Genomic DNA, 21,636 nt, shown 5'->3' with positions numbered 1-21,636 from the left:
TAGATAGAATAAGACAAATGGGCAAAATGTTAAAACTGGTGGATTTGGGTGTCAGCAGGGGGTATTGTGGGAATACTCTATATTGGTTTTGCATTATTTTTGCAACTGTCATGTGAGTTTGAAATTATTTCAAAAGAAAATGTCTAAAGAGAAGAAAGTTATCAATTAATTTGGGACATCTTTCCATCTAGGGATATAAGCCTCGATTTCATTCTTTTTAACAACTGCAAACTATTCCATCATATGAATAGATTAAATTTTTCACTCCTTTGATAGATATTTCAGTTGCTGAACTATTGAACGAATTCAGTGAGAGCAAATGAAAGCATATGACACCCTGGCAGATCAAAGTGAATGGTTTGTAAGGCTAGAAGGGAGAAAAGAGCTAAGTGAATCTGCATGTTGCCATCGGAGCCCATAATCACCCCTCCCCAAGAGGCAGGCAGCTGGGCAGCCAGAGGGAGACTCAAAACATACTCTCATGGAAGAGGAGAGAACCAACCGTGGACCGACCACAGCCCACGCGCCGCTGCATCTCTGCACCCAACGCCTACGTCCCACCCCCGGCACCACCATACCCGAGAGAAAGGCTGAAGGGGATGCTAAAGGAGATAAAGCCAAGGTAAAAGACTAACCAGAGATCTGCAAGGTTATCTGCTAAACCTGCTCCTCCAAAGCCAGAACCCAAGCTTAAAAAGGACCCTGCGAAGCAGGGAGAGAAGGTACCCAAAGGAAAAAGGGGAAAGCTGACACTGGCAAGCACAGAACAGCACTGCAGAACCTGGAGATGCCAAAACAGACCAGGCACAGAAAGCTGAAGGCGCTGGAGATGCCAAGGGAAGTATGTGCGTTTTTTTTATAAATGTATACATCTGTGATTGTACAGCTTGAAATACTATTTTTTATCAAGTTTTATAAAAATGCAGAATTTTTTTTTTTTTTAAATGCTATGTTGTTGGCACACAGAACACTTCGTTGTTGGTTTTTGGGGAAGGGGCAAATGTAACAGAATGTCTCTGAAGCTGGATTGATAGGAAGGAAAACGCTTTTCCCCTCTAATTTTGAGATACTTCCTCTTTACTCCCAGGACATGGGATTCCCTGATGTTGACATACATAAGCCAGCTTGGCACGAATGCCTTGTGGTACAGAAAAACTAAAATTCGTTTTTATGTCCTTATGTCCTCTTCTCCCTCTCAGCCTTCAGTACAGACTTGAATCCCTTAAACCTGTTGGGGCCTGACCCACAAGAGCTGGTTCCCAGAATGTCAGGCACTCTGGACCTTCCAGTGATGCCCCTGAGATGGCATCTCGCAAAAGAACAGCGAGTCCTTATTTAGATTGTGCAAATTCAAACTGCTAATTCTGCCATCGTCATTTCATTTCCTGAAAGTCAGGGTCGGCTTGTGAAAAGCTGTCAAACAACATGCTAAATGTGAAATGTTAATCCTCACTCTTAAACTTTCCCTGTTCAGAACATCAAATGAAGACTTCATTGGGTTTTATAGCGGCTTTCTGATTTGGGTAGTGTATTGAAGAAGGGAGTTTGAAAGTTGTAGGCTGTTAACGATTGTCTGCCCACATCCTGCCTGAAATACCATGATTGTTTATGAAAAGTATCTTTAATAAAGCTGGATGTAGTTTGACTTGGGGAAAAAAAAGCAAAAAAACATCACTACTCTGGTGCCACCCCACAGTACCTGGGCTTCCCGCACCCTGGAACCCTTAATGAGTAGGGCTTTTTAAAGAGCCGAGCACACCCATGACACAGCAGAATTTCTTATTAATGAGTAAGCTCCTGCCCTTGACCACCCCCCTTTCCCCCCACTCATCCTGGGCCACTGGCCAGCTCCATCTCATCCTTTGAGAATGGGCAAATAGCTCTGGAGTCCTTGCTAGATTACGTTAAGGCTCCATTTTCCACAATGATTATTTTTGTACCAATAGTACTGCTTTGTCCATTTGTCTAATTATTTCCTTGGGATAAATCAGTAGAAGTAACATTGCTAGGTTGGAATGTATTCACATTAAAAAAAATTATTGTGGTAACATATATATAGCACAGTTTGCCACTTTAACCATTTTTAAGTTTGCGATTTGCTGGCATTAATTACATTTACAATGTTGTGCTAGCATCACCACCATTGATTCCCAAAACATTTTCCTCATTCCAAATAAAAACTTTGTACCCATTAAGCAATAACTCCCCATTCCTCCTCATCCTAGCCCCTGATAACCTCTATTTTTGGTTCTCTATGAATTTACTTACTCTAGATATTTCATACAAGTGGAATCATACAATATTTATACTTTTGTGTCTGGCTTATTTCACTTAACATAATGTTTTCAAGGTTCATCCATCCTGTAGCATGTATCAAATGTCATTCTTTTTTATGGCTGAATAATATTCCATTGTATGTATATACCATAATTTATTTATCCATTCATTTGCTGATGGACGCTTGGATTGTTTCTCTCTTTTAGCTATTGTGAATAATGCTGCTGTGTATGAGAGATTGATGGAGCAGAACAGATAGTCAGAAGGAGATGCGAAGTTATAATGGAATTTAGTTTCTGATAAGGTGGCATTTCCAGTTAGTGGAGAAAAGATGAGTTATCAAATAAACGGTTTTGAAGCAATGGGCTAACCATCGGCAAGGAATAATCCTCATTCCTTATACAGAAATAAATTCTAGCTGGAGCTGAAGTTTAAGCAGTAAAAAAAATCAATTTTTACATAATCTTCATTAAGGGGAGTCCTTTCAAGCACAGCACAAAATCCAGAAGTCATCAAATGAAAGACTGGTAAATTTTGTTACCTAAAAACATTTGAAGTTTCTGTCTGGAAAAAATGCAAAAGTCAAAAATTAATCAACAAACTGGAAAAACAGATCTGTAACATATAGGACAAACAACAGGCTAATTGTGAAAATATATAAAAAACTATAACAGAGAGGAACCTGTGGCTCCCCTGGGAGGGGACAGCTCCCCCACCCTGGACCCAGAGCCCACTTGGGTCCCCACTCTGACCCTGGCCTCGGCTGAAGAGCTTGGTAAGAACTAGAAGGTTCTTCGGTGCCCGCCTGGCCCGGGCAAAATGCACCAACGGCGTAGGTGCCTGAGCCACCGGATCATACCCGCCTCTTCATCTGATTTCAGCATCAGTTTCCAGTCTCCAAGATTATTATTGTAATATGTGTACAGAAAATTAATCCTTTTATATTGAATAAACTCCAGGAAGTAGATGAAGAAAGTAAAAAGGGATTGGGAAAAGGAATCACATTAAACATTGCTGGCAACAATCACCTAATGCCAGTACAAAGAGTAACAGGTGAAGATTTTTGGATTCTTTCCAGGATTTTAAAGAAAAATCCATATATTATTGGTTTGGATGTTGGATATAACCTCCTCAGTGATGTGAGCACATACTATGCAGCAAAACCGCTTGAGAAACAACTTAATCTCATTTATTTAAACCTTAGGTTTAGTGATACTGGGCCCGAAGGTTGAGAACTGATTGCTAACATGCTACATAAGAATACAACTCTGAAGTACCTAAGAATGACTAGAAACAAGATTGAAAATAAAGGGAAAATGTTTTCTGCATCCATGCTACAAGTTAATTCATCCTTAGAGAACTAGCTGGCAGACTGTGATCTTGTGAGTGAGCTAGTTAGGAGAAAATCACCCCGAAATTGAATTTCATTCTCCTGAGAAACCAGCACAGAGAACTGTTAAAGAGACCACCTAAATGACACTCTTATGCATGATTAATCTTGCCCCTGTTGTCTAGAACCAGAGAAAGGGATTTTTTTCCTAGACATAATAGTGCTAATTGTTGATAAAATCAGATTGCAGGGACCATGGTTTTGGGCTATGACTGGCCATAGAGGGTCTCCCACAGAATGTGGAAGGGATGTGGACAAAAATGAGAGAGATGGTGACTTCAGTGGTGGAGTGAGTTTGTTCAGCAGGGTCCACCTCCTAGGCCAGCAGTGGCGGATGACCTCTGGGCAAGGGAGTGAGCAGTGGCTCTCCACTCCTGTGTATGTATCTTCGCAATTAGCTGGGGAGGTGATCCTCCATAGCAAGATAGCTGGAAGCTCCCGTGACGAAACCTGGGAGGCAGCATTTGCTCTCCCCCCATGGATGTCTGAGGGTGGATGGGGGTGTGCAGCAGCAAGAAGCGGGGATAGGAGAAGGAGCCATACCAGCACATTGGGGGCCCCTTCCACACCCCAGAGACTTGCAGGCGCACAGAAGGCATGGAGCAGGGCACGTTCAATCTGCAGGATGTCCTTGAGCAGACCCCCTGACTAACTGCTCAGGACCCAAATCGCAGACCCAGGGAAAGCAGTCCCTGGTGCACATGGAGAACTGGTGCACGGATTGGTTCCCCACCTGATTTGGGCTCTACCCAGTGCCCAGAAGTTCAAGGGAAAAAGCTTGACAGTGGTGTCTGCTGGAAGATAGGAAACTGCACTCCAACAAGCTGTAGCTCAGTAGCACCACCTGCTGGTAAGATTGGGAAACTGTACTCTAGCAAGCTGTAACTCTTCCAAATTACATATAAATGCTCAAATAATCCTGCATTTTCCAAAATAACCTTGTCAAGACAAGCAAATGCCTGGAATCCAACAGAATATCACAAAGCACTTGAAGAATCTAGAAGACATGGACAAGCCAAATGAACAAATTAAAAAGCCAGAAGGGACACAAAATTTAGAGCAATTAATTAAGGAAGTACAAACAAATCTCCAAAACAACTTCAACAAGATGGCTAAAGACATAAAAGAAATCGAGAAGACTCTAGAAGAGCATAAAGAAGAATTTGAAGCAGTAAATAAAAGATAGTATATCTTATGGAAATAGAAAACACTGTGGATCAAATTAAAAATATACTAGAGGTACACAACAACAGATTTGAAGAGGCAGAAGAAAGAATAAATGAACTAGAAGATAGAGCAATCAAATGTGAACATGCAAAAGAACAAATGGTGAAAAAAATGGAAAAATTTGAAATGGATCTCAGAGAAATGATGGAAAACATGAAGCAAACAAATATAAGAATCATTGGTGTCCCAGAAGGAAAAGAGAAGGGTAAAGGGCTAGGAAGAGTGTTTCAAGACATAGTTGGGGAAAACTTCTCAACCCTTCTAAATGATATGAATATGCAAATCAAAGATGTTCAATGATCTCAAAATAGAATAAATCCAAACAAACCTACTTCAAGACATTACTGATTAGATTGTCAAATGCTGAAGAGAAAGAGAAAATTCTGAAAGCAGCAAGAGAAAAGCAATTCACCCCATACAAGGGAAACAACATAAGAATAAGTACTGACTGCTCAACAGGCACCATGGAGGTGAGAAGGCAGTGGTATGACATATTTAAGATTCTGAAAGAGAAAAATTGCCAGCCAGGAATTCTTTATCCAGCAAAGCTCTCCTTCAAAACTGAGGGAGGGCTTAAAATTTTCACAGGCAGACAAATGCTTAGAGAATTTGTTAACAAAAGACCTGTCCTGCAAGAAATACTAAAGGGAGCTCTACCAGCTGAGTAAAAAAAAAAGAAAGGAGAGAGAGGTCTAGAGTAGGTCACAGAACTGAAGACTATTAGTAAGGGTAACTTAAAGGAAAAAAAGAGAAGGGAAATAAACAGATCTAACAACTAAAAACCAAAGGATAAGATGGCTGGTTCAAGAGCTCCCTTCACAGTAATAATTTTCAATGTGAATGGATTAAACTCTCCAATTAAAAGATACAGGCTGGCAGAATGGATTAAAAAGTATGAGCCATAGATATGCTGTTTAAAAGAGATTCATCTTAGACCCTACAACACAAAGAGACTGAAAGTGAAAGGATAGAAAAAAATATTCTACATAAACTACAACCAAAAGAAAGCTTGGGTAGCTATACTAATATTGGACAAAATAAACTTTAAATGCAAAGATGTCATAAGAGACAAAGAAGGCTACTATATATTAATAAAAGGGACAATTCACCAAGAAGAAATAACAATCAGAAATGTTTATGCACCCAATCAAGGAGCTTCCAAATACAGAGACAAACAATGGGTAAACTGAAAGGAGCAATAGACATATCTACAACAATAGTGGGAGACTTCAATACACCACTCTCTTCTATAGATAGAACAACTCGAAAGAACCAATAAGGAAATTGAGAATTTAAACAATATGATAAATGAATTAGATTTAACAGACATATAAAGATCATTACATTCTAAATTACCAGGGTATACATCCTTCTCTAGTGCCTATGGAGTGTTCTCCAGGATAGATCATACGCTGGGGCACAAAACAAGTCTCGATAAATTTTAAAAGATTGAAATTACTCAAAGCACATTCTCTGACCATAATGGAATGCAAGTAGAAATCAATAACCACCAAAGAACCAGATCTTTCACAAATATATGGAGGTTAAACAGCACATTCCTAAACAACCATTGGGCCAAAGAAGAAATTGCATGAGAAATAGGAAATATCTAAAGATGAATGAAAGCAAGAACACAATATATCAAAATTTGTTGGATGCAGTGAAGGCGGTTCTGGGTGGGAAATTTATAGCTCTAAATGCATATGTCAAAAAGCAAGAAAGAGCTAAACCAAAGACCTAACTGAACAACTGAAGAGGCTAGAGAATGGTCAGCAAACTAACCCTAAAGCAAGTAGAAGAAAAGAGATAACAAAGATTAAAGCAGAAATAAATGAGCTGGAGAACAACAACAACAACAAAAAAAACAAAAAACAAAACAAAAAAAACCAACAACAATACAGAGAATAAATAAAACCAAAAGTTGGTTCTTTGAGAAGATCAAGAAGATTGACAGACCCTTAGCTAGACTGACAGAGTAAAAAAGAGAGAAGACCCAAATAAACAGAATCAGAAATGAGAAGGGGATAATTATTATGGATCCCAAAGAAACAAAAAAAAGTCATAAGAGGAGACTACGATCAACTGTATGCCAACAAGCCAGACAATTTAGAGTAAATGAACAATTTCCTGGAAACATATGAACAAACTAGACTGACCCAAGAAGCAACAGAAGACCTCAATGAACCAATTGCAAGCAGAGAGCCAATCATCAGTCATCAAAAAATCTCCCTACAAACAAAAGCCCAGGGCCAGATATCTTCACAGGGGAATTTTACCAAACTTTCCAAAAAGAATTGACACCATTCCTGCTCAAACTCTTTCAAAAAATTAAAGAAAAAGGAACACTACCTAACTCATTTTATGAAGCTAATATCACCCTGAGACCAAAACCAGATAAAAATACTACAAAAAAGGAAAATTATAATAGGCTAATCTCCCTAATGGAGATGCAAAAATCCTAAACAAAATACTTGCAAGTCGAATCTAAAGGCACATTAAAAGAATTATACACCCAACCAACTGGGGTTCATTCCTGGCATGCAAGGGTGGTTCAACATAAGAAAATCAATTAATTTAATTCAACACATTAACAAATCAAAAGGGAAAAACCAAATGATCATCTTAATAGATGCTGAAAGAGCATTTGACAAGATTCAACATATCTTTTTGATAAAAATACTTCAAAAGGTAGGAATTGAGGGAACCTTCCTCAATATGATAAAGGGCATATATGAAAAACCCACAGCCAACATAGTACTCAATGGTGAGAGGCTGAAAGCCTTCCCCCTAAGATTGGGAATGAGACAAGGATGACCACTGTCACCTCTATTATTCAACATTGTGCTAGAAGTTCTAGCCAGAGAAATACGCCAAGACAAAGAAATAAAAGGTATCCAAATTGGAAAGGAAGAAGTAAAACTGTCATTATTTGCAGATGATATGATCTTATATTTAGAAAATCCTGAGAATTCAATGACAAAGCTACTTGAGCTAATAAACAAATTCAGCAGAGTGGCAGGATATAAGATTAATGCATGTAGGTCAGTAATGTTCCTACATACTAGTAATGACCTAGCTGAAGAAGCAATCAAACAAAAAAAATTTCACTCACAATAGCGACTAAAAAAATCAAGTACCTAGGATTAAACTTAACCAAGGATGTAAAAGACTTCTACAAAGAAAATTACAAAACTTTACTAAAAGAAACGAAAAAGGACCTAAGTAGTTGGAAAAATGTTCCATGCTCGTGGATAGGAAGACTAAACGTCGTTAAGATGTCAATTCTACCCAAACTGATCTACAGATTCAACACAATTCCTATCAAAATTCCAACAACCTACTTTGCAGACTTGGAAGAGTTAGTTATCAAATTTATTTGGAAGGGAAAGGGACCTTGAATTGCCAAAACAATTTTTAAAAAGAAGAGCAAAGCCGGACTTACACTTCCAGCCTTTGAAGCCTACTATAAAGCTACAGTGGTCAAAACAGCATGGTATTGGCAGAAGGGTAGACATATGGATCAGTGGAATTGAATTTAGAATTCCGAAATAGACCCCCAGATCTATGGCTGACTGATTTTTGATAAGGTCCCCAAATCCACAACATGGGGACAGAACAGTCTTTTCAACAAATGGGGCTGGGAGAACTGGATATCCATAACCAAAAGGATGAAAGAGGACTCCTACCTCACACCCTATACAAAAATTAACTCAGAGTGAATCAAAGACCTCAATATAAGAGACAGCACAATGAAACTCTTAGCAGATAATATAGGGAAACATCTTCTGGACTTAGTAATAGGAGGTTACTTCTTAGACCTTACACCCAAAGCACAAGCAACAAAAGAAAAAAAAAATAGACAAATGGGAACTCCTCAAAATCAAAAACTTCTGGGCCTCAAAAAACTTTGTCAAAAAGGTGAAGAGGCAGCCAATGCAATGGGAGAAAATATTTAGAAACTATATATCTGATAAGAGACTGATATGCTGCATATATAAAGAAATCCTCCAACTCAACAACAATAGTACAAACAGACCAATTATAAAATGGGCAAAAGATACATGTTCTAGTTTGCTAATGCTGCCAGAATGCAAAACACCAGAAATGGACTGGCTTTTATAAAGGGGGTTTATTTGGTTACACAGTTATAGTCTTAAGGCCATAAAGTGTCCAAAGTAACGCATCAGCAATCGAGTACCTTCACTGGAGGATGGCCAATGGTGTCCGGAAAACCTCTGTTAGCTGGGAAGGCACATGGCTGGCATCTGTTCCAAATTTCTGGTTTCAAAATGGCTTTCTCCCAGGACGTTCCTCTCTAGGCTGCAGTGCCTCAAAAATGTCACTCTTAGTTGTACTTGGGATATTTGTCCACTCTCAGATTCTCCAGAGCAAGAGTCTGCTTTCAACAACCGTCTTCAAACTGTCTCTCATCTGCAGCTCCTGTGCTTTCTTCAGTGTCCCTCTTGGCTGTAGCTCCTCTTCAAAACATCACTCACAGCATTGAGATCCCCCTGCTTGTCAGCTCACTTATTTGGCTCCAGTGACTCAACTTAGACCCACCCCGAATGGGTGGAGCAACACCTCCATGGAAATTATCCAATCAGAGTCATCACCCACAGCTGGGTGGGGCACATCTCCACAGAAACACTCAAAGAATTACAATCTAATCAACACTGATAACGTCTGCCCACACAAGATTACATCAAAGATAATGGTGTTTGGGGGACACAATATATTCAAACTGGCACAATATGAATAGATATTTTTCTGAAAAGGAAATACAAATGGCTAAAAAACACTTGAAAAAACTGTTCATCTTCACTAGCTATTAGGGAAACGCAAATCAAAATCACAGTGAGATACCATCTCACACCAATAAGAATGGCTGCCATTAAACAAACAGGAACCAAAAAACACTGAAGAGAATGTGGAGAAATTGGAATTCTTATTCATTGCTGGTGGAAATGTATAATGGTACAGCTGCTGGGGAAGTCAGTTTGGCAATTCTCAGAAAATCAGATGTTGAATTACCCTACGATCCGTCAATTCCACTTCTCAGTATATACCCAAAAGATATAAAAGCAGTGACACGAACAGACATTTGTACACTGATGTTCACAGCAGCATTGTTCACAATTGCCAAGAGATGGAAACAATCCAAGTGTCCTTCAACAGACCAGTGGATAAACAAAATGTGGTATATACATATGGTGGAATACTATACAGCAGTAAGAAGGAAAAAGGTCCTGAAACATAAGGCAACGTGGATGAAACTTGAAGATATAATGCTGAGTGAAATACATCAGACACAAAAGGAGAGATATTGTATGTTAGCACTTCTGTGAACTCCCTGAACAATATAAAATTAATGTCTTATAATGTAGAATATTGGGGACCTAGTGATAGACAGAAACTAGTAAGGGAGAATAATAATATAATATGTTCAGATATGTTAATGATTGTGAATTCACAGGTATGGGAATGAATAGGGGTGACAACTGTTTGTTAATGGGATTATAAGTATCAGAGCTGTAGTGCAGGTGAGTAAGATTGAAAGGGGTTGTTTAAAGGCATATATCCCACAGATCAGCACCACAAATATAGATAGGTGCTTGCATGATATACTTCTAAGGTATGACACTAGTACAGAGAGTTGACAACAGAATGGTATTTGGGAAAAATCTACCTATTGCATACTAGGGACTATAATTAATAGGAATACATACTAGAACCCCACAAATACTAGGGACAAATAATTAAGGTCTGACAAGAGCTATAGGTGTTTTGGGTCATGAGAATTATTTAAAATGGAGAGTGATGAGGATTTTTCAACTAAGTGATGATAATGTGAGATATGGATGTATTATCGTGGACATAACATATGTTATGTGAACTTAGGAACCCCCTACTTTATAAGTAAAGCCCTTGATTTTAAGGCTTGCTCTGGTGAAACTTATGGCTGTAAAGGGGAGGCTAAGCCCACCTATAATTAAGCCTAGGAGTCACCTCCAGAGAACTTCTTTTGTTGCACATGTGGACTTTCTCTCTCTAAGACTAACTTTCCAAATAAATTCATCACCCTCCCCCTGATGTGGGACAGGACCCCCCAGATGAATGAATCTTCCTGGCAATGTGGGACATGGATTCCAGGAATGAGCCTGACCCTGGTATTGAGGGTTTAGAATGCCTTTTTGACCAAAAGGGGGAAAAGAAAGGGAACAAAGTAAGGTTTCAGTGTCTAAGAGAATTCAAATAGATTCAAGAGGCTATCCTGGAGGTTACTCCTATGCAAGCTTTAGCTAGACATGCCAAATGGCCACAGTGTAATAAGCCCAAGTCAACAGTAGTCCTGAAAACCCTAAAGAATACCTGAATCCCCATCTGAGACTCCATAAAAGTTTCACTAAGTTTATTCCTCAGAAACTTAAATCCTCCAGAGAACTCCTATGCCAGCTAAGTCCCAAAACCCAGAGGCAATAGCCTCTTCAAGAACATCAACCGGATGGGTCCCCTTTTCTCATAATGTCGACACTCCTTTTTAACATGAACAAGTTAGGGTGGTCACTGTCTAGATATCCCTAAAATCAGGAAAGTGATTAAACTCAAGGAAGGGGTAGCAACAGAATGGATGGAATTTAACAAAGGACTATGAATACTGAATCTCTTAAGTTTCTTCTTCTTGGTTGCTAGGGTTTAGAATAGCTAGAAGGAAAGAATTGAAATGGTGGAACTGTTACCCATGGCATCCTTAGAAGTTTATTCTATAGCTACTTGTTAAATTGTAATTTGAAAATTTTCATCTTTTTATGTGTATGTTATATTTCACAATAAGGAAATGACTGCAACTATGTACGGTAACTCAACATTTTTAGAAATTTCCTATACAACTACTTATTAAATCATACTTTGAAAGATATTACCTTTTTGCATATATATTATATATCACAATAAGGAAGTAACTGAAACTGTGGAACTGTAACCCATAACATTCTTTGAAATTTGCTCTCTAGCTACTTGTTAAATTTGCACTTGGAAAGTTAACATTTCTATGTATATATGTTATATTCTACAGTTAAAAATATGATAAAAAATCAGATTGTAGTAAATTATACCATAGAATACCCAGTATAGTAAAAATATTCCTAAACTTCCATTTGTAGCCCATCTTAAGTTGTATGGGATTTTTAAAGAAAAAGATCACATTCATTTTAATTAAATAAATTCTTCACTTCACAAGTGAGTAGTCATTTATATTTAGCATAAAAACCTAAAATGATAGTACTTTTTAAAAGCTGCTGTGAGCCTTCATTTGGCCTGGTTATGAGAAATATTTTTTTTAATATATATATATATTTTAAAATTCAGTTTTATTGAAATATATTCACATACCATACAATCATCCATGGTATACAATCAACTGTTCACAGTATGATCCTATAGTTATGTATTCATCACCACAATCTATTTCTGAACATTTTCCTTACATCAGAAAGCATCAGAATAAGAATAAAAAATAAAAGTGAAAAAAGAACACCCAAACCATCCCCCCATCCCACCCTATTTGTCATTTAGTTTTTATCCCCATTTTTCTTCTCATCCATCCATACACTAGATAAAGGGAGTGTGATCCACAAGGTTTTCACAATCATACTGTCACCCCTTGTAATCTACATTATTATATAATCATCTTCAGGAGTCCAGACTGCTGGGTTGGAGTTTGGTAGTTTCAGGTATTTACTTCTAGCTATTCCAATACATTAAACCTAAGAGGTGTTATCTATATAGTGCATTAGAATGTCCACCAGAGTGACCTCTTGACTCCATTTGAAATCTCTCAGCCACTGAAACTATTTCGTCTCATTTTGCATGCCCCTTTTGGTCAAGAAGATACTCTCAATCCCACGATGCTGGGTCCAGATTCATCCCCGGGAGTCATATCCTGCATTGCCAGGGAGATTTACACACCTGGGAGTTGGATCCCATGCAGCGGGGAGGGCAGCGAGTTCACCTGCTGAGGTGGCTCAGTTAGAGAGAGAGAGGGCCACATCTGAGCAACAAAGAGGTACTCAGGGGGAGACTCTTAGGCACAACTGTATGCAAGTTTAGCCTCTCCTTTGCAGTAATGAGCCCCACAAGGGCAAGTCCCATGATAGAGGGCTTGGCACATCAAACTGCCAGTCCCAATTTTTGTGACAACATCAACACCAGTCCAGGTGGGGAAGTCCAACACTTCTGTACCTTCCCCCAGCTCCTCAGGGTGGGGTGGGGAGGCTGTAAATGTATTTCTTATTCTCTGCCCACATTACTTTGGGATGTGTCCACTATTTCACTCTAACCTATACTAACCTACCGTATCTCACTTCCTATTCAATGTTCCATGTGATTGTGGTGTTTGAACAAACCGACTGTAGAGTTATACTATTTAGAAAATATAGATCCTGCACCAAATAGACATCTCTTTCCTTGGTCTCACATGGAAGTTGAAGTTTTAAAACACAGTCAGTTTTGACCTTTACCCTTTGGCCCGGTTTGCCCTAGTCTTAACCAGATCTGCTTCATTCATATCACTAATTGAAGTCTGGGCTCTTTTTCAGCTTTTTTTTAACAATTGCCGTATGCACTAATGCTGACATTCATATCTGCGAAGCTCTAGCTCTGAGTTTCAGGTGTCTCAGAGATACACATTGTTCCAGAGACCAATCAGGTTATACACTAAGGGATCAGCGTCTCAACGTTTAGAGATAGGCATTACAATTTAGGAATAGAGTTGACTGCTGTAAGAGCTTACAATCTAGAGACTGTTACAATAATCATGTCCATGTTAGGCTATGTTCTAAGATTCAATTCTGAGTTTACACATTGTAGTTACTCCATATTGGTGAGGCATTATAGTGTTTGCCTTTATTTCTGGCATACTTCACTCAAATACTGTGTACAGGATCCATTCACCTCGTTATGTGTCTCACAGCTTCACTCCTTCTGGTAGTTGCTCAATGTTCCATTGTATGCATACACCACAGTTCACCATTCTGTTCCTCAGTCCATGTAACCTTAGGTCACCTCCAGAGAAATATGTTTTTGCCTGTCTTCACTTTCCCAAAGATGCTTTCAAATCTTGAAATCTACTTTTGGGAACCTATTATACACCTTTAGCTTCAGCCCAGTATTGCAAAATCACTGGGACATGCAAACACTAAGATGGGCTAGGAGAACCTTTAGGGGAAGAGTTTCTGAAGGATTAGCTTTTTCAGATGGTAGAGGCAGCCAGTATGGTACTGAGAAAGCCTTACTTCAGTATTTATTGTCTATGTGCACAAGGCACTATGCTAGATACTAAGGACAGCAGTGAACCAGATATGGTCTCTGCCTTTATGGAGCTTATATTTCAGTTAGGAAGACATCAATAAACAAATCAGTAGAGAAAAGTGCTATGAAGATAACAAAGTGCTTTGAAAATGGGGCAGAAGAAACCTGATGACATAGGACGGTATTTGGTGAGGGGGTAATATTTAGGAGTTGTGAAGGATAAGAAGAAACTGCCATTTAGAAGGGTCATGGTGGAACATTCCAGGCAGGGAATGCAACATGTGTAGAATCTGATGTAGTGCTTCCCTAAGTGAGGTATGGATAGCGTTACTGATACAGAGTGAGGTAATTTTAATACACATGCATTTATTTTTACAGAGACTTTCTATTTATTTCAAGGGATTCTGATTTTCCATTTATGGCACTGATATAAAGTATTATTTAAAAATAAATATGAGTGGAATAAGGGAGTTGATTTAATGGAAAAGTATTAAGTAAACAGTCAAATTGATACTCAGATATGGCAAAAAAAAAAAAAAAAAAAAAAAAAAACACACCAAAAAACAAAACCAAACCAAAAAAACAACAGGGAGATACAGGAATAATGAACTGCTTGAAAGCTGGAGTCTGACAGGTTTAAGAACTGAGAGGCCAGTGTGACTGAGCAGAGGGAGTTAAAAGAATGTCTCAAAGTGAAGGTGGAGAGCTTTGCAGAGGAAGATCATGCAAGGCCACGTGGGTTACGGATATGGGACATGGGTTGGAGAAAGGAGTGCAGAATGTGCTGTAGATGCAATGGGAAATCATAGAAAGGCTTTAACTTGAGGGGTGATATGATCTGATGGATGTTTTTAAGAGATTGCTCTGGTTGCTCTGTGGGGAATTAGAAGGCAGCAAGGAGATGCTGACTGGCCACTTGGGAAGTCATTGCAGTGTTCCGGGTGAGAGATGATAGTGAGTGGCCATAGAGATGGAGAGGAGTGGACTAATTTGAGACGTCTTCTGGAAGTGGAATCTACAAGACTTACTGACTGACTGGGTGGGAGGGTAAGAGGAATGGCAGAGTGGGGGGGAGCCCAGGTTTTCAGGTTTTCTGGCATAACAGCTGTGTTTGTGTGGTCGAGTCCATCACAGAGATGGAGGAGAACTAGGCCCTTCCCAGTAAGGTAGAAAGGGAGGCCTTTGAGAGCTGTGAAAAATGTGATGAGAAACCCTTCTCCACCAGACACACGCTTATTAACTAGTATGAGTGAAAAAGAGTGCCTGACTAAATGTTGTTAAGATGTCAGTTCTATCCAAATTGATCTACAGAGTCAATGCAGTCCCAATCAAAATTCCAGCCACCTACTTTGCAGAATTGGAGAAGTTATTTACCAAATTTATTTGGAAGGGAAAGAAGCCTCAAAGCCAAAAATATGCTGAAAAAGAAGAATGACGTGGGAGGTTTTACACTTCCTGACCTTAAATCTTACTGTAAAGTCACAGAGGTCAAAACAACATGGTACTGGCACAAAGATAGACATATTGATCAATGGAAGTGAATTGAGAGCTCAGAAATTCATCTTCAAATCTATGGTCATTTGATTTTTGACACGACCCCCAAATCCATTGAACTGGGACAGAATAGTCTCTTCAATAAATGGTGCTGGATATCCATAGCCATAGGAATGAAAAAAGATCCCTATCTTACACCCTATACAAACATTAACTCAAAGTGGATCAAAGACCTAAATACAAGTGTCAGTACCATAAAACCCCTAGAAGAAAATGTAGGGAAACATCTTCAAGACTTAGTGATAGGAGGTAGCTTCTTAGAAGCAATGAAAGAAAAAATAGATAAATGAGAAATCCTCAAGATAGAACACTTCTATGCTTCAAAAGACTTTGTCAAATGGGTGAAAAGGCAGCTAATTCAATGGGAGAAAATATTTGGTAACTATATATCTGATAAGGGTTTGATATCCAGAATAGATAAAGAAATCCCATAACTCAGCAATAAAAGGACAAACAACCCAAGTATAAAATGGGCAAAAGATATGAATTAACATTTCTCCAAAAGGGAAATACAAATGGCTAAAAAGCACATGAAAAGATGTTCATCTTCATTAGCAATTAGGGAAATGCAAATCAAAGCCACAATGAGATATTTCACACCTACAAGAATGGCTGCTATTAAACAGACAGGAAACTACAAGTATTGGAGAGGATGTGGAGAAATAGGAATGTTATTCACTGCTGGTGGAAGTGTAAAACGGTACAGCTGCTGTGGAAGGCAAAAGTTTGGCAGTTCCTCAGAAAACTAAATATTGAGTTGTCATGTGACCTGGCAATTCTGCTACTCGTTAATACCCAAAAGATCTGAAAGCGGTGACACGAACTGACATTTGCACACTGGTATTCATAGCAGCATTGTTCACAATTGCCAAGAGATGGATACAGTCCAAATGCCCATCAACAGATGAATGGATAAACAAATGTGTATGTATATACCACATATGATGGAATATCATGTAACAGTAAGAAGAGATGAGGTCCTGAAGCATGCAACAACATGGATGACTCTCGATGTAAGGCTGAGTAAAATAAATCAGACACAAAAGGACAGATATTGTATGATTTCACTAATATGAACTAACTAGAATACGTAAACTCAGAGTCTTAAAATGAAGAATATAGGGTACCTGGAGATAGACAGAAGTTAGAGAAGGGGGAGTGGTAACCTAAAATGTTCAGAATGTATAATGAGGTTGAACTTAAAATGTTTGGAAATAGATATGGGGTGAGTGTAGCTCGTTAGTGAGAATATGAGAAATAGTGCTGTATTGTAGGTGATTTTGGTTGAAAGGAGTTGTTTAGAGTCATGTATGTCACCGATTAACACTACAAATTTAAATAAGTCTTGCATGAACCGGTCCAAATATACAATACTTGTACAAAGAGTTAAAAAATAGAGTGGTATGTGGGGGGAGGGGAAATACTTATTGCAAGCTGTGGACTATAGTTAACAGCAATAGTTTAAAATTCTTTCATCAACCAGCACATCAAAACTAGGGATCAATAATAGGGGGAGATAAGGGATATGGGAGGTTTTGGGTTTTCTTTTATTGTGTTTATCTGTTAATTTTCTCTTTAGAGTAATGAAAATGGTCTAAAAGTGAGTGTGAGGATGATTGCATGACTAAGCGATGGTATTGGGAGATACTGATTGTATACTTTGGATGGAATATATGGTATGTGAATATATCTTAACATCTGGGAAAAAGAAAAGAAAAGAAAAGCTATTGCAGTCATAAACCAAAGATAAACAACCAAATTGAGCAATGGGCAAAGGACCAGAAGAGACAGTTCAAAGACAAACAAATGAAGATTATTTTTAACAGAAAATCAAAATGTTTGACAATGCTCTGTTGGCCGGGCTGTGGCCCTGTGTGTAGTCACAGCTGCACCATTCACCAAGTTTTCATTTCCTCCTTCTGGGTGCTTGGTGCAATTGCACGTTTCCACCCCTTGGATTGGGGAGTGTCCATGTGACCTGTGGGTGGAAGCCGCATGGCATTCACCGCTGTCACTCTCTGCCACCATGTCCAGCGGTGCTCCAAATGACGGCTGCTTGGTCGGCTTGGCTCTGGGGTGAGGATGATACAATGTGGGGCAAAGCCACAATGGACATGTTGTGTGAGAGAGAAAGAAACCTTTGTCATTTTATGCCCCTGAGATTTGAGTGTGTGTGTCATGGAAGCAGAACCTAGACTGTTCTGACTGATTTCACAAGCATTGCTGGTGGGACTATATCAATATGGAGTGCATGCCTTTCGCCCAGAAATTCTACTTTTAGGAATTTATGAAACAGACATGCTCATATATGTGCAAAAAGGCACAAATGAGGATAGTCATTTCAGCTTGGTTCATAACAACAAAAGATGAGAACCAACCTACACATTCATGGATAGGGGATTGGGTAAAGACACTGTGGGACATACCTGGAACAGGATACCCTGCAACCAGAAGAATGAGGGAGATGTAGACGCACCGATGTGATCTTAATCCCGAGATTAGGGCTGGGTTGGAGCCACCAGGACCTAAAAAGATCAAGGTGTTTGCTCCCCACCCCACCCATATAAATAAAAAATTAAAAATAAATCATAAGATATTGGAGAGTAATCTTAATGATATGGGAATGCTCAGGAATGACTATGATTTGTTAATTTTCTTAGGGTATGGTAGGAACATTTTGGAAGCAATGTAGTTATTTTAGGTTATTTGTTTTTCTTATTCCTTTGTGTTGTTTTGTTTGAATTTTTTAAAATTATTTGATAAAGATAAAAAATCATAAAATAGATGTTTAAAAGCCCATTTAAACCCAATTAAATGGGTCGTAGCTGTTGCTCCTGGGGAAGTAGAAGGGCTAGGGGTGGAGGAGAAATGCACTTTTCATGGTATACTATTTTGAACTACATGCATTAAAAAAATATTTTCATGTAAAAAAGTGTTTTTAATTAAACATATACAGAAAAAAAGATGCTCCCCCCCCCAAAAAAAAGTATGCACATTCAAAATGTTGATACTTGTAAATGGTCTTAATTTATATTCATGTCAATAGCAGTTTCAGACTCCTAGGCTCTGCAGCTGGAGAAGGTGTTGAGGGAGCATGGGATGTGAGTTCCAACTACTCCTTCAGGCAGCGAATGGAAGTTAAGGGACAAAAGACCATTTTGAAGGAGAGGGAAAATGGAGGGAGGGCATTATTAGAATGGAGGGGATTTGGGAATGCTTATGGGGTGAAGGGAAGGAAGGAGAGGAGAAGAGGCATCTGGAGATAGGAGGGGGAGAGGGCATGCTGTATAAATGAGAGCCCGGAGAGGCCAGATTGGGGCGGGAGGAGGGTGAGTGCAGATGGGAGGCCGATCTCTGAAAGAGGAAGGAAGGGGGAGAAAATGATGGGCGTTGACCCAGAAGCACTGGAGTGGAAGGCAGGACCCGGCAGGACCTTCTGCCTTACCCTGACCGCCCCTGTGCTTTGTGGGGAGGAGGCTGGCCATCAGCTGGCCAGGGCATGGAGGGCGGACTCCAGGGAAGAGGTGACCCAGCTGCTTCAGAGGCCTTATGGGGAATTAGTGAAGGATGAAAGCCCTGCCAAGTGGCCGGGGGCCCAGCTGAGGCTGGCCCCTCAAAGAGAGCAGTGGAGGATGTGGGATGAGAAGAGACTGCCCCTCTGGTTCCATCTGTCACTGAGTCAAGGAAGCCTGCGGGGTTTCCTTCCCCTCACTCCCATCTCCATCCAAACACCCCCACTAATCACTCTACAGCATTTCCAGGCAAAGGAAATGGGGCATCCTCTCGTCCCTCCGTGCTTGTGCCCCGTCATCCTCCCTGTAGATGAGAAGCCTAGTGTCCTAAAGGGGAGCAGCGGGGAAAGCTTGTTCCCATCTCTGAAGGGCTAGTCTCGCTACAGGAGGGGACCTTAGATGAGGAAGCTGCCAAAGCATGTTTCAAATTCAATTCAATTTACAGGCAACAGGAAGGAGAGCATCCACTGCCTGCAGAGAGCCACACGTTCCCCCTTCTAGCAGACAGTCAGCTCCTATTTTGTGCTGTCAGATACACAATGGGGGAACAAAGCGGACATGGCTCTGACCTCACGGAGGTCACTGTCAAGTGGAGGGTCTGATCCCCTGGTTGCACAGCCTTTGTTCAGTTGACTCTCTGGAGTGAGGTCTTTGCAAACAAGGTGGAAAGGGCACTAACTTTGGAGTCCAAAGACCTAGGTTTGGAGCAAGTCATTCTCAGCACCTGCTACTCAACTGCAAAGTGAAATCATAAAGCTTCCTTTGTTTCTTCCCAGTAGAGCCCTTCTGGGAAGAGTGATCTACGTGTTATGCTCAGATACACTCTGAGGTCTGGAGCTGTTTTTTCACCTATGCATCCTTCTGCCTTGCACACAGTTGGTTTTTACTAGACTCTTGGAGGGTATCACTGAGCTGTTGGACACGGTGTGTGAAAGGAATCTTTGCAAATGGAATTGTTTGGAGCACACAGCTTATGCCTATAATGGAATTCTTGAATGCAAAAATATGAAATCTTTGTAGATTAAAAAAACTGAATCGTTGTAGAAAAAAATCTGGTAGATGAAATGCAGGTAGACTAGTACTGGCTGGAGAGAAAAATTTATGTAAGCCGGATCTTTTGCATGGGTGTTTTTGTGAGATGATAGTCTCCGCCTTACAAGGTAATCAATGTGATTTTGAAAGTGTGGGCCACACCTGGGATCTCAGCATCCCTGGAAAGCCGGTCACAATGGATCACTTTTGTTGGTACTTCACAGCCCCACTCAGCAGCATTTCATCATGGCTGGACCTCAGGCTACCTAATCCAGAATGGGAGTAGGGGTGGGGATTAAAAACTCATATTCCTGGTCACACCCCAGATTTAATGAACCTGAGCCTCTGGTGGGGAGGCCTGAACATTTGCCCCTTTACCATGCTCCTCATTTGATTTCTCAGCAATACGGGTATTTTAAGAATACACTTTTAATAAAGAATCAGGTACAGAAAAGGACACAAATGATAAATGAACAGCCTGATGAACCATTAGAAGGTGAACTATCCTGTATAACCACATGCAGGTTAAGAAGCAGCATAACTAGCACCAGAAAAGCCCCCTTGACTCCCCCTGCCCCAGTTACTTCCTGTCCCTCCAAGCCCCCAGGCTCATAGTACTTTTAGGGGCCCATGAAAATGTTTTACTCTCTTTTAAAGTCAGAAAAAAAGAACTTTTAGATCAAAGGAAATATTTGAACATATAATGTTAATATATTAATTTTTACACCAATGCAGTCATAAAATATAATAATAACATATATGCATATATTTTAAATGGATGCCAGACAAGTCCTAAAACCCAGAGGCAATAGCCTCTTGAAGAACAACAATCAGATGCAGCCCCCTTCCCCATACTGTTGACACTCCCTTTCAATATTAACAAGTTAGGGTGCTCACTGCCTTAGACATCCCTAAATATGGAGAAAGAGATTAAGTGAGAGGAAGGGGTAGTAACAAACAAGACAAGATTTAATAAAGGTCTATGAATGCTGAAACTTTATATAAATTAATAAATAAATAAATATATATATATTTTAGATCTTGGGGTGTTGGAATAGCTGGAAGGAGGTAAATGACATGGTGCACTGTACCCTATAACATCCTTTGAAATTTACTCTATAGCTACTAGTTGAATTGCTTTGAAAGTCTTCACCTTTCTGTATATACCTTATATTGCATAACAAAGAAAGAACTGAAACTGTGGAGCTGTAACCCATAACAATTTTTGAAATTACTGATATAACTGCTTGTTGAGCTGTACATCGAAAGTTAACACCTTTCTCTTTGTACGTTAGATTTTACAATAATGGAAATAGCTGAAGTTGTGGAACTGTGACC

General features: G+C 39.6%; 1 pseudogene; it reads left to right on the top strand.

Moving 5' to 3' along the window:
- The first annotated feature begins 481 nt into the window (after nucleotides 1–481).
- LOC119514020 lies at nucleotides 482–4,404 on the top strand (annotated as a pseudogene).
- Nucleotides 4,405–21,636: the final 17,232 nt, after the last annotated feature.

Source organism: Choloepus didactylus, chromosome 2 (assembly GCF_015220235.1).
Source record: "Choloepus didactylus isolate mChoDid1 chromosome 2, mChoDid1.pri, whole genome shotgun sequence".
In the NCBI taxonomy this organism is placed as follows: Eukaryota; Metazoa; Chordata; class Mammalia; order Pilosa; family Megalonychidae; genus Choloepus; species Choloepus didactylus.
Note: the sequence above shows the minus strand (reverse complement) of the source record. Positions and strands in the feature narration are given on the sequence as shown.